Genomic DNA, 13,803 nt, shown 5'->3' on the forward strand with positions numbered 1-13,803 from the left:
TTCTGTCCACAGGCCCCTGCTCTAACTACTGAGAAACCCGCCACGGCCCATTTTTAAATATACTGTTCAATGGTGTTAAGTACATTCACATTGTTGTGTAACCACCATCACCACCATCCATCTCCAGATCTATTTTTGTTTGCCCAAACCAATCATCCATTTATTTTTAGTTTTTTGGGGGGTAATGTCATATTGGGAGGCTACTGTGTGTCAGGCAGTGTCCCAAGCACTGGGCCTGGGGTGTGAAGGGCTGGATCAGTATGAGGGACAGTGGTAGAGAGAGCAGCCATAGATCTCTCTCCCGGTGAGGGCCCAGGCTTGGCCCTCATGGGACTGAGGTTGGACCTCAGAAGGACAGCAAGTAGTGGTGATGCCAGGGTTGCAGAGTTCTCCCTCTTATGCCTGAGCCATAAGGAGGAGCTCACACACACACACACACACACACACGCACGCACTTGCCTGGCTTGCTCTTCATCCCCCCTACCCCCCGCCCCACTTCATGGATAATTTTAGCAACTGCCAAGGTTAATTGGAAGTATTTCAGTTACTAAATTTAAGAGCACAGGATAATTTCTAGATGTGTAATAGGAACTACAATGATGTAAACAAATGTATAGCTCATTGACCATGAAAAGTTTGCCTGCGTGGGTAAGTCATGTCACTGTGCTCTGTACAGAGGCTCAGAGGGAAGTAGACTATGGAAGGCCTCACCCAGCCAGAGTGACAGGCCTGGGCTAGACGTCAGGGAGCTGACCGGGATCCTGGCCCCTATGCTGCCTCAAGTACAGATTTGAAATAGGGTAAGGGTGGTCCTAGGAGAATGGTTTTGGATTTTCTAGAGTTATCTATGTTCCCTGACTGATCAACTTGCCCTCAAGCATTTGCAGCTCTGGTATGCCATGGGCCATGAGAGTCATCCCATCCTGCCACCCTTGGCCAGAGGGACCCAAGCTGGATGCCTCCTCTGCTGCCAGCCTCTCTAGACCCCCAATGTCCCACTCATTTCATTTGGTGATTACTCCCAAACCAACCCACAGCTGTGACCCACAGGGATGCATCATTTTTTCCTCTGGTTCTCTTAAATATTTTTGAGTATAAATAATACACATGGTTCAAAATGCAAAAGATACAAAAGGCTTTACAGTGAAAAGTTTCTTCTTGAGTCTTCTGGCCCTCAAGTCCTCCCCTCAGAGGCCACCACTGTCACCAATGTATTGGTAATTCTTCCATTCAGAGATGTGTGTATGTGTGTGCCAACACACACACACACACACACACACACATGCGCGCGCAGAGGAACATGTACACATCTTTTTAAAATATATATTTTTATTGATTTCAGAGAGGGAGAGAGAATCAATGATTGGCTGCCTCCTGCATGCCCCCAACCAGGGATCAAGCCTGCAACCCAGGCATGTACTCTGACTGGGAATTGAACCGTGACCTCCTGGTTCATAGGTCAATGTTCAAGCGCTGAGCCACACCAGCCGGGCTAAGCGCTCACATCTTAATGGCCTACTCTACTTAACCAGTTCTTTCTGGAAGGGAATTAAAGTTGCGTCCAGTCTCTTGCTGTTATGTGAAATGCTGCAGGGAATAACTTGTTCTCGTGTGGAGTCCCTTCAGTGGTGAACTTGCAGAGTTCTAATGATAGCAATTCAGTGCAAATACTCTATTGGGTCAATAGCATATCTGAACTAGGCTCTCCCCCAAGACTATTGGCATTCTTCAAGTGATTTATTTATACATTTATCACCCCACTCCCCAAAGGAATTAAGAGCAGTTGGATTCATTTAATTGGAGAGTGCTGGAGGAAGCGGGGCAGGAGATGCTAAGAGCCAACATTGACTTCTCCAGGAAGTACTAAAATGCTTTGCTAAGTTGATGGACTTGTTGACTCCTCAGGGCCAGGGGATCACCGTGAAAGTCAGGGGCTTCATATTCTCATGCTGTAAACAGACGTGGGAGTGGAGGGGCAGCTAGCCCACGGCTCTGGCTCAGTCACAAAGCCAGAGCTGAGCCAGCACAGGAGGATGGTTGTCTTTGAATGTGGTCTTTGGATGAGGTTACCTCTGGACACATTACCTCTTCTGGCAGTCCCGCCAGTAGATGCAAAGCAAGATGGGAATGTGCAGTGCTGCGGCAGCTGCAAGGTCCTGGCCAGATCCAACACCCTTCCTCCAGTGTCAGCCTGGTTCGGTGAGATGTGCAAGGAGTTGGGTCACAGTGACCTTTGGGATCTGAGCTGACTTAGTTTGGTGAGCTCTGCTCCTATAGACCTGACTTTGAAGGCCTGACCATTACCTACCCTAAACTTGATCTAGTTGTGAACTCCAAACCAGGCCTTTGCAAACTTCATCAAACAGGAACAGACTTGATTTTTTAGAACAGTTTTAGTAGAATTACAGAAAAATAGAGTACAGTTAGTACAAAGTTCCCATGTACCCCATATCCCGTTTCCCCTATTAGTAATACCTTACATTAGTATAATGTATTTGTTATAATTAATGAACCAACATAGATACCTTAATATTAACTGAAATCCATGGTTATTCAGATTTCCTTAGTTTAACATCTCTTTCTGTCCTGGGATACCGTGTTACATTTATGTTGACAAACAAGGTGTTGTTATGTCTCAGTCTCCTCCTGGTTGTGGAAGTTTCTCAGACTTCTTTTTTATAATCTTGACATTTAGTTTTTTTGTTTTTAAATCTTTTCTTGCTTTATTATTATTTTTTTTTATGACCTTGACATTTTGAAGAATACTGGTCAGGTATATTATAGGATGGCTCTCAATCGGGATTTTTTTCCTCCTGATTATAGTGAGGTTACATGTTGTTCAGAGGAAGAGCTCAGAGGTAAAGTGCCATTCTGTCACCTTATGTCTAGGGTGCATACTGTCAACATGATTTATCACTGTTTCCATTAACCTTGATCACCTGGCTTGATTACCGACCATTTCTTTGTCATGTTTGTACCCTATAAGGTTGTTCTTTCTCTCTTTCCATGTGGACTCTGTGAAGGGAAGTCAGTCCGCACAGCCCACACGTAGGAGTTGAGGGGCTCATGCTGTACCTCCTTTAAGGAAAAACCCACATGAGTTATTTGGAATTCTTCTGCCAGGGAGACTTGTCTCTTCTTCTTATTCAGTCTTTTTTTTTTTTTTTTTTTCATCAGTATGGACTTGTGGATGTTTATTTTAGACTTTGGGTTGTAACCCAGTGCTACATTATTTATTTCATTGTTTACATTATTTCAGCTTGGGCCACTGGGAGTTCTTTCAGTTAGCTCCTGTGTCCCTTTGACATACCTCCATCATTGTGTAGTGGGTATTTATTTTTTGGGGGGAGGTTGTTTGTTGGCACTTCCTTACTTTCTGGCACTATAGATACTCCAGGTTCATCTTGTATATTTCCTGGCCTGGTCCTAGAGCAGCCGTGGGCAAACTACGGCCCGCGGGCCGGATCCGGCCCGTTTGAAATGAATAAAACTAAAAGAAAAAAAGACCGTACCCTTTTATGTAATGATGTTTACTTTGAATTTATATTAGTTCACACAAACACTCCATCCATGCTTTTGTTCCGGCCCTCCGGTCCAGTTTAAGAACCCATTGTGGCCCTCGAGTCAAAAAGTTTGCCCACCCCTGTCCTAGAGTGAGCCATTTCTACAAGGAGCCTTAGTGCCTTTTATTGTAGAACTAGTAGCCCTGCGTGTAGCTCACTGCCTGCCCTCCTGTAGCTCTCTGCCGCTTGTAGATCGGTCGTGATGTTACGGTGTCCCGACTAATTTGCACATTCCTCTATTATTATATTAGATGGTATTAGAAACCAAGATCTAGGGATGAGATTTAATATAGAAACCCAGTATAGAAAGCATGTTTAAAACAGAAAAGCAAAAACAAGCAAACAAAACAGAAAAGCAATAAATTGTTAGCATACATTTAAATGCTTTTTAAAATTAATTTATGCAAACAGTACAAAATTCAAAGGCACAAAAGGATATATACAATAAAACTGTTCTGTGCCCAGTAGACTGGCAAGATATTCCAAGTCTCAGTGTTGGGGAAGACGTGGAGTAATGGGAGTATGTACACTGCTGAAGGAATGTCAGTTGGTATCAAGCACATAAAGAGCTTTTTTAAAATTTTAATATATTTTTATTGATTTCAGAGAGGAAGGGAGAGGGAGAGAGAGATAGAAACATCAATGATGAGAGAGAATCATTGGCTGGCTGCCTCCTGCCCGCCCCTACTGGGGATCAAGCCTGCAAACTGGGCATGTGCCCTTGACCGGAATTGAACCCAGGATCCTTCAGTCTACAGGCCAATGCTCTACCCACTGAGCCAAACCAGCTAGGGCATAAAGAACTTTTTATTTATGTATTTATTTATTTTTAAAATATATTTTATTGATTTTTTACAGAGAGGAGGGGAGAGGGATAGATAGTTAGAAACACTGATGAGAGAGAAACATCGATCATCTGCCTCCTGCACACTCCCTTCTGGGGATGTGCCCACAACCAAGGTACATGCCCTTCACCAGACTCGAACCCCGGATCCTTCAGTCCGCAGGCTGACACTCTATCCACTGAGCCAAACCGATTAGGGCATAAAGAGCTTTTTTAAAAAATAAAGCAATACACACCACTTTATTAAGCCCTGGCCGGGTACTCAGTGGTTAGAGCATTGGCCTGCAGCCTGAAGGGATTCCAGTCAAGGGCACGTACCTCAGTTGCAGAATCGATCCTGGGCCCTGGTTGGGGTTCATGTGGGACGCAACCGATCGATGTCTCTCACATTGATGTTTCTCCCTGTCTCCCCTCCCACTCTCTCAGAATCAATGGAAATATATTCTCAGGTGAGGATAAACAAAAAAACACATAAAAACAAACAAAAAAAAGCCCACTTTCTGGAGATATAGTTCACATACCAGACAATTCACCCACTTAAAGTACACAATTCACAGAATTGTGCATTCACCACTACATTTTAGAACATGTTTATTACCCCAAAAAGAAACTCCACATCCCTTAACCATCATTCCCCAAGTCTTCCCATACTCTGCCCCCCACTTCAAGCCCTTGGCAACCATGAATCTGCTGTCTCTATAGATTTGTCTTTTCTAGATGTTTCCTATCAATTGAGTGACATAATATGTGGCTTTTTGTGTCTGGCTCCTCTCTCTTGGCATGTTTTCAAGATTCATGTTGTAGCATGTGTCAGTACTTCATTTAATTTTATTGATGAATGATATTGCATTGTGTGGGTAGATTATAGTTTTTTATTTTGTTGGTGGACATTTGGGTTGGTTCCACTTTGGGGCTATTATGAATAATGCCTCTTGTGAACTTCTGTGTGGACATATTTTCAATTCTTTTGGGTATAGACCTAGAAGTCTAGTTGTTGGGTCATATGTTAATTCTGTTTTTAATCATTTGAGGAACTGCCGGACTTTTTTCCAAAGTGTTTGCACCATTTTACATTCCCACCAGCAGTGCATGAGGGTTCTGATTTCTCCACATCCTGCCACTTGTCTTTTTTATTACTGCCATCCTATTGGTGTGAAATGATATTGCATCATTCTGGTTTTGATTTGCATTTCCCTGATGGCTAATGACGTTAAACATCTCTTAAATATGTTTTTAAAATTGATTTTTAGAGAGAGAGGAAGGGAGAAGGGAAGAGAGATAAAAACATCAGTGAGAGAGAAACATCATCAACTGGCTGCCTTCTGCATGCCCTCTACTGGGAATTGAGCCAGAAACCCGGGCATGTGCCCTGACTGGGAATCAAACCAGTGACCTCTTGGTTCATAGGTCAGTGCTCAACCACTGAGCCACACAGGTTAGGCCGTGTTAAACTTCTTTTACTGTGCTTTTTGGAAAGAGCTGACTTTTAAAGAAATTGCGTAGTGTTCCCTTGTGTGTATGCACCTTGATATATCAAACCAGTCCCTTTTTATGGACACGTAGTTTCCAAGTTTTTTTCTAAAACAAACAGTGTTTCTCGTGTATACCACATTTTACTCATGTGTGAACGTATCCATAGGGTAAATACCTAGGAGTTAAAAAATTACAGGGTAAAAGGGAATGTGCCTATGTTTTATAAGTTTGTATTTATGCCATTTGTGTATTTAAAAGTAAATATTGAGAATAATCAGAGTTGTTTGAAGAATATTCTAATTTTCCCTCCAGTGTTAACATCTAGCAGGTTCAGTCACATCAGAATCAGTGGCCACTTTATTTCTCTATTTTGTTTTGGTTACTGTTTTTGTGGTTTTTTGTTTGTTTGTTTTTAAATATATTTTTATTGATTTCAGAGAGGAAGGGAGAGGGAGAAAGAGATAGAAACATCAATGATGTGAGAGAATCACCGATCTGGGATCGAGCTGCAACCCAGGCATGTGCCCCCAAACAGAATCGAATCTGGGACCCCTCAGTCCGCAGGCCGACGCTCTATCCACTGAGCCAAACCAGCTAAGGCTGTTTTGGTTACTTTTGCATAGACTTGATGTCAGGTTGAGGCTGGAGTTCAGAGCACATAAACCTAATTCATTGTTCCAAAATTACCCCCTAAAGCTGCCTTTCTGCTCCTCATATTTAGCACAGGGCTTGCTCCTAAGTAATCAGCATAGCATGTCCTGGAGATTGTGTGGCCTTCCTGATGATCTGTTAGGATTAAGAGCTTGACCTCTGCAGCTGTGTGATCTTTGCTTCAGTTTCCGCTTCACTAAGATGGAGGAATAGTAGCGCCTGCATCCCAGGGTGATTGTGAAGATTACATGAGTCAGTTCACGTGAAGGGCTTAAAACAGTGCCTAGTACAGTGTTATCTAATTTTATCTCTGAAATTGATGATTTTCAGGGAAGATATTCAGGACCAGTAATAATTAGCACCACCATCTAAGAAACCCTTTTAGGACATTCTCATGGGCTACAAAAAAAAGAGCATTTTGGGTAACTTTTATTTTATTTTATTGATTGATTGATTTGAGAGAGAGAGAGAGAAACATCAACCTGTTGATCCACCCATTTATGCATTCATTGTTTGCTTTTTGTGTGTACCCTGACCTGGGATCGAACCCATAACCTCAGCTCTAATCAACTGAGCTACCCGGCCAGGGCTGGGTAACTATTTTTATACTAGAGGCCTGGTGCACGAAAATTCATGCACTCAAGGGGGTCCTTCAGCCCGGCCTGTGCCCTCTCGCAGTCTGGGAGCCCTCAGGGGATGTCTGGCTGATGGCTTAGGCAACCAACAGGCTGATGTGGGGGAAGGCGCTGGCCAGCAAGTGGCCGGCCCCACCCCCCATCGCTGTCCCCTCCCTCTGCCTGCTGGCACTTGCCTTTCTGCTCCTCATATTTAGCACTGGGTCATTCCGCTGTTTGGTAGATTTGCATATTTATAATTGTGAACTTATAGAAAAGTAGCAAGAATAGTACAAGTGTTTTCTGTCTACTTTCTATTCAGATTCACCCATTTGCTCATTTGCCTTATTCCCTCCTCTCCCCTCCTCCTCTCTATAAGCATGCATACATACATAGGTACATATACATATGTTGTATTTTTGAGCCATTTGAGAGTTAGGTTGGAGAGTATCCTGCCCTTTTACCTCAGAATACTTCAGTGCATATTTCCTAAGAACAAAAACATTCTCTTTGATAAACAGTACAACTATCAAAACCAAGAAATTTAACATGGATAAAATATTTTTATCTAAACCCCAGTTTCATTAATTGTCCCAATAATGTCCCTTATTGCCATTTTTCCCTCTGGCTCAGAGTCTGCTTGCGATCACATGTTGCTCTTTTTGGTTAATTTTAATTTTAATTTTTAAATTAAATTTATTGGGGTGATATTGGTTTAAAAAATTATATAGGTTTCAAGTGTACATTTCTGTGATACATGACCTGTATATTGCATTGTGTGCTCACCAGCCAAAGTCAAATCATCTTCTGTCACCATATATTTAGCCCCCTTTACCCTGTACTACCCCTTCACCGCCTTCCCTCTGGTAACCCCATACTGCTGTCTGTTTCTATGAGTTTCAGTTTTATATCCCACATGTGACTGAAATCATATGGGTCTTAGCTTTTTCTGACTGATTTCACTTAGCATACTATTTCCAGAGTTCACCCATGTTGTCACAAATGGCAATATTTCATCTTTTCTTATGGCTGAGTAGTATTCCATTGTATATATGTACCACATCTTCTTTATCCAATCTTCTATTGAAGGACACTTGGGTTGTTTCCATGTCTTAGCCACTGTGAATAATGCTGCAATGAACATAGGGTGCATATATCTTTGTGAATAAATGTTTTCAAAATTTTCAGGCAGATACCCAGAAGAGGGATTGCTGGGTCAGATGGTAACTCTATTCTTAGTTTTTTGAGGAGCCTACATACTGTTTTCCATAGTGGTTATACAGTTTACATTCCCATCAGCAGGGAATGAAGGTTCTTTTTTCTCCATGATCTCCCCAGCACTTGTTAGTACTTGCCTTGTTGATGATAGCCATTCTGACAGTGTGACGTGGTATCTCATTTTGATTTTGACTTGCATTTCCCTAATAGCTAGTGAAGTTGAGCATGTATCTATTGGCCATTTGTATGTCTTCTTGGGAGAAGTGTCTGTTCAGGTCCTCTGCCCAATTTTTTTCTCTGCCCATTGATGCTGAGTGATATGAGTTCTTTATATGTTTTGGATATTAATCCCTTGTTGGAGCTGTTGTTTGCAAATACTTCTCCTGTTTGGTTGGTTGCCTTTTTGTTTCAGTGTTTATGGGTTGGAAGAATCAACATAGTTAAAATGTTCATATTACCCAAAGCAATATACAGATTTAATTCAATGCCATCAAAATCCCAATGACATTTTTTAAAGAAATAGAATTAAAAAATCATCAGATTTGTATGAAACCACAAAAGACCCCAAATAGCCAAAGCAATCCTGAGAAAAAAGAACAAAGCTGAAGGTACCACACTACCTGGCTTCAAATTATACTACAGCCGAAACCGGTTTGGCTCAGTGGATAGAGCCTCGGCCTGCGGACTGAAAGGTCCCAGGTTCGATTCCGGTCAAGGGCATGTACCTGGGTTGTGGGCACATCCCCAGTGGGAGATGTGCAAGAGGCAGCTGATTGATGTTTCTCTCTCATCGATGTTTCTAACTCTCTATCTCTCTCCCTTCCTCTCTGTAAAAAAATCAATAAAATATATTTTTTTTAAAAATTATACTACAGAGCAACAGTAATAAAAAAGCATGATATTGGCAGAAAACACAGACCAACGGTTTGTCTCAGTGGATAGAGTGTCAGCCTGCAGACTGAAGAGTCCTGGGTTCGATTCCGGTCAAGGGCACAGGTTCGATTCTGGTCTAGGAAACGTACCTCAGTTGCAGGCTCAGTCTCCTCGGGCCCAGTCAGGCACATGTGGGAGGCAATCAATCAATGTTTTTCTTTCTTGTGTCTCTCCCCTGTCTCCCATTCTCTTTAAAAATATCAATGGAAAAAAATTAATTTAATTTTTAAAAAATCAATGGAAAAATATCCTCAGGTGAGGATTAACAACAACAACAACAAAAACCTCCAAAACACATGAATACGGGTAGATAATTTTTGATAAAGGATCCAAAAGCATACAATGGAAAAAGGAAAGCCTCTTCAATAAATGGTTCTGGGAAAATTGGAAAGCCACATGTAAGAGGATGAAACTAGACTATAGTTTGTCTCCATGTACGAAAATTAATTCAAAATGGATCAAAGACGTAAATATAAGATCTGAAACAATAAATTACATGGAAGAAAACATAGGAACTAAACTTATGGACCTTGGTCTTAGAGATTTTATGAACTTGACCCCAAAGTCAAGGGAAATAAAGGCAAAAATAAATGAATGGGACTACTAAAAGCTTCTGCACAGCAAAAGAAACCGCCAACAAAGCGTGGTGGTGTTGCTTGTCAGAGTGGTTTCAGTTTACTTTTAAAGAGTGAATGTTTAAATAACAGTACAAAGGCCTCCCATCTTGCGGCTGACTCCAACCTACAACTCAGCGGGAGTTCCAGCCAGGATGACTAGCGCATGTGGTGCCATCTTGTGGCAACAGCTCAAATAGAGTTTATAAGTCACCTTGTAGAGCAGTTATGAAATAATCTTATTTATTTGTTTGTTAAAATATATTTTTATTGATTGTGGAGAGGAAGGAAGAGGGGAGAGAGAAACATTAATGATAAGAGAATCATTGATCGGCTGCCTCCTGGGGATCAAGCCTGCAACCCAGGCATGTACCCTGACAGCCCTGACCAGAATTGAACTGTGACCTGCCTGATTCATAGGTCGATGCTCAACCACTGAGCCACGCCGGCTGGGCATTATTTTTATTAATTGATTTTAGAGAGAGAGAGAGAGAGGGGAAGCGGGGGGAGTGAGAGACATTGTTTTATTGTTTCACTTATGTGTGCATTCACTGGTTGACTCTTGTATGTACCCGGGCCAGGGATCAAGCTGGCAATCTTGGGGTATGAGGACGATGCTCCAACAAAATGATGATGATGCCCTTCCTGGTGGCCTAAAAAAGAGATGATATTCATATCGTCTCAATTTTTCTTAATAAATTGGGAAACTGTGTTTTAAGTACTTTGCTGTTTCAAATCCATATACTTTATCTTAGTATAAAATGAGACTTTACTGTATCTCACTCTGGACCCAGGCAGGCTAAGTCCAGTGCTGTGGGTTAAAGTGTGGGCTTGGCCTGAGACATCTCTGGGAGTGGATTTAGGCACCGCAGTATTCCGGCTGTGTGATACTTGGCCTCCATGGGCCTAAATTTACTTCTGCAAAATAGGCTTTACAGAGACTCCCACCTGCAGGAACATTTAACAAGGTCATGTATAGTTCTCAGCGTTGTGCCTAATATGTAGGAGTTCTTCAGTGAAGGTTAAGAGATTATTAGTATGTGTTCAACTTTTTGTGAGTAGACAAGTTCAGACCTGAAGTAAAAATCACCCCAGTTCAGAACTTTAACCTTCCTAATAAAAACCACAGTCAGTCAACAGATATTTCTGGATCCCCAATTCCTAACTATGTGCTGGGCATTGTTCTAGGAGCTGGGAAGACAGTGGTGCCCAAGACAAGGTCTTTGTTCTCCTGGGAAAATTTATATTCTGGTTTGGGGGAAGACAATTACAAAATAGACAAAAAAATTATTCAGTGTTAAATGCTAGGTAGGGAATTCAGAAAATCTAAAGAGATAGTGACAGCCTGGCTTTGGATTTGGGATGGCCAGGGAAAGTCAAAGAGGTGAGATTTGAACTGAGTTCTGAAAAACAAGGAGAAGCCAGTCATGCAAAAGGAACAGCAAGTGCAAAGGCCCTGAGGTGAGAATAAGCTTGTCTTCTTAGAGGGGCACAGGAGAGGCTAGTGTGCCTAGAACATAGTGGTCAAGGGCAAGAGTAGCTTAGGATGAAGTTAGAAGGATAGGCAGGCACAGATCACATAGGGCCCGAAGGCCCTGATGAAGCCTTTAGTTCTTATTCCACCTGGGATGGGAAGCCATCTATGTTTGAGCGATCCATAAGGTGTTCAGTCTTGAGGGTAGAAAAAGTTTTTTTGTTTTTTTTTTTAATTTCTTTTTTTTTAATTTTTCGCTTAAAGTATTACAAAGGGTATTACATAAGTGTCCTTTTTCCCCCCCGCCCTTGACAAACCCCTACCCTCCCTTACCCCCCAGTGTCTTATGTCCATTAGTTATGCTTATATGCATGCATACAAGTCCTTCGGTTGATCTCTTACTCCCCTCCCTCCTGCCCGCCAACTCTCTCTGGCCTTCCCACTGCAGTTTGACAATCAGTTTGAGGCAGCTCTGCCTCTGTATCTATTATTGTTCAAAAGTTTGTAATGGTCTTTATTATCCATGAATGAGTGAGATCATGTGGTATTTTTCCTTCATTGACTGGCTTGTTTCACTTAGCATAATGCTCTCCAGTTCCATCCATGATGTTGCAAATGGTAGGAGTTCCTTCTTTTTAACAGCAGCATAGTATTCCATCGTGTAGATGTACCACAGTTTTCTAATCCATTCATCTACTGATGGGCACTTAGGCTGTTTCCAGATCTTAGCTATGGTGAATTGTGCTGCTATGAACATCTGGGTGCATATATCCTTTCTGATTGGTGTTTCTGGTTTCTTGGGATATATTCCTAGAAGTGGGATCACAGGGTCAAATGGGAGTTCCATTTCCAATTTTTTGAGGAACCTCCATACTGCCTTCCATAGTGGCTGCACCAGTCTGCATTCCCACCAGCAGTGCACAAGTGTTCCTTTTTCTCCACATCCTCTCCAGCACTTGTCGTTTGTTGATTTGTTGATGATGGCCATTCTGACAGGTGTGAGATGGTACCTCATTGTTGTTTTGATTTGCATTTCTCGGATGATTAGTGACTTTGAGCATGTTTTCATATGTCTCTTGGCTTTCTGAATGTCCTCTTTTGAAAGGTGTCTATTTAGATCCTTGGCCCATTTTTTGATTGGATTGTTTATCTTCTTTTTGTTAAGTTGTATGAGTTCCCTATAAATTTTGGAGATTAAGCCCTTATCAGATATGACGTTGGCAAATATGTTTTCCCACGAGGTGGGTTTTCTTGTTGTTTTGTTGATGGTTTCTTTTGCTGTGCAGAAGCTTTTTATTTTGATGTAGTCCCATTTGTTCAGTTTCTCTTTAGTTTCAACTGCCCTAGGAGCTGTATCAGTGAAGAAATTGTTTTGGCATATGTCTGAGATTTTGTTGCCTTTGTATTCTTCTAGAATTTTTATGGTTTCCTGTCGTACATTTAAGTCCTTTATCCATTTTGAGTTTATTCTTGTGTATGGTGTAAGTTGGTGGTCTAGTTTCATTTTCTTGCATATGTCTGTCCAATTTTCCCAACACCATTTATTGAAGAGACTATCTTGGCTCCATTGTATGTTCATGCCTCCTTTGTCAAAAATTAATTGAGCATATTGGTTCGGGCTAATTTCTGGACTCTCTATTCTATTCCACTGATCTATATGTCTGTTCTTGTGCCAGTACCAGGCAGTTTTGAGAACAGTGGCTTTGTAATACAGCTTGATATCTGGCATTGAGATCCCACCTACTTTGTTCTTTCTCAGGATCGTTGCAGCTATTCGGGGTCTTTTTTTATTCCAGATGAATTTTTGGAGAGTTCGTTCTAGATCTTTGAAGAAGGCCATTGGTATTTTAATGGGAAGTGCGTTGAATGTATAGATTGCTTTGGGTAGTATGGACATTTTAATGATGTTGATTCTACCAATCCAAGAACATGGTATGTTCTTCCATCTGTTTATGTCTTCCTCTATCTCTTTTTTCAACGTCCTGTAGTTTTCTGAGTAGAGGTCTTTTACCTCTTTAGTTAAGTTTATTCCTAGGTATCTTAATTTTTTTGGTGCGATGGTAAATGGGATTGTTTTTCTGATCTCCCTTTCTGAAAGTTCACTATTGGTGTATAGAAATGCCTCAGATTTCTTGGGGTTAATTTTGTATCCTGCTACATTGCCAAATTCATGTATTAAGTCTAGTAGCTTTTTGATGGAGTCTCTAGGGTTTTGTATGTATAATATCATGTCATCTGCAAATAAGGACAGTTTTACTTCCTCTTTTCCAATTTGGATGCCTTTTATTTCTTCTTCTTGCCTAATTGCAATGGCTAATACTTCCAGTACTATGTTGAACAGGAGTGGTGAGAGTGGGCATCCCTGTCTTGTTCCTGTTCTTAGGGGAAATGGTGTTAGTTTTTGTCCATTGAGTATGAT

This window comes from Myotis yumanensis, unplaced genomic scaffold (genome assembly GCF_028538775.1).
Source record: "Myotis yumanensis isolate MYYU_CA2020_CCGP unplaced genomic scaffold, mMyoYum1.0.hap1 SCAF_18, whole genome shotgun sequence".
NCBI lineage: Eukaryota > Metazoa > Chordata > Mammalia > Chiroptera > Vespertilionidae > Myotis > Myotis yumanensis.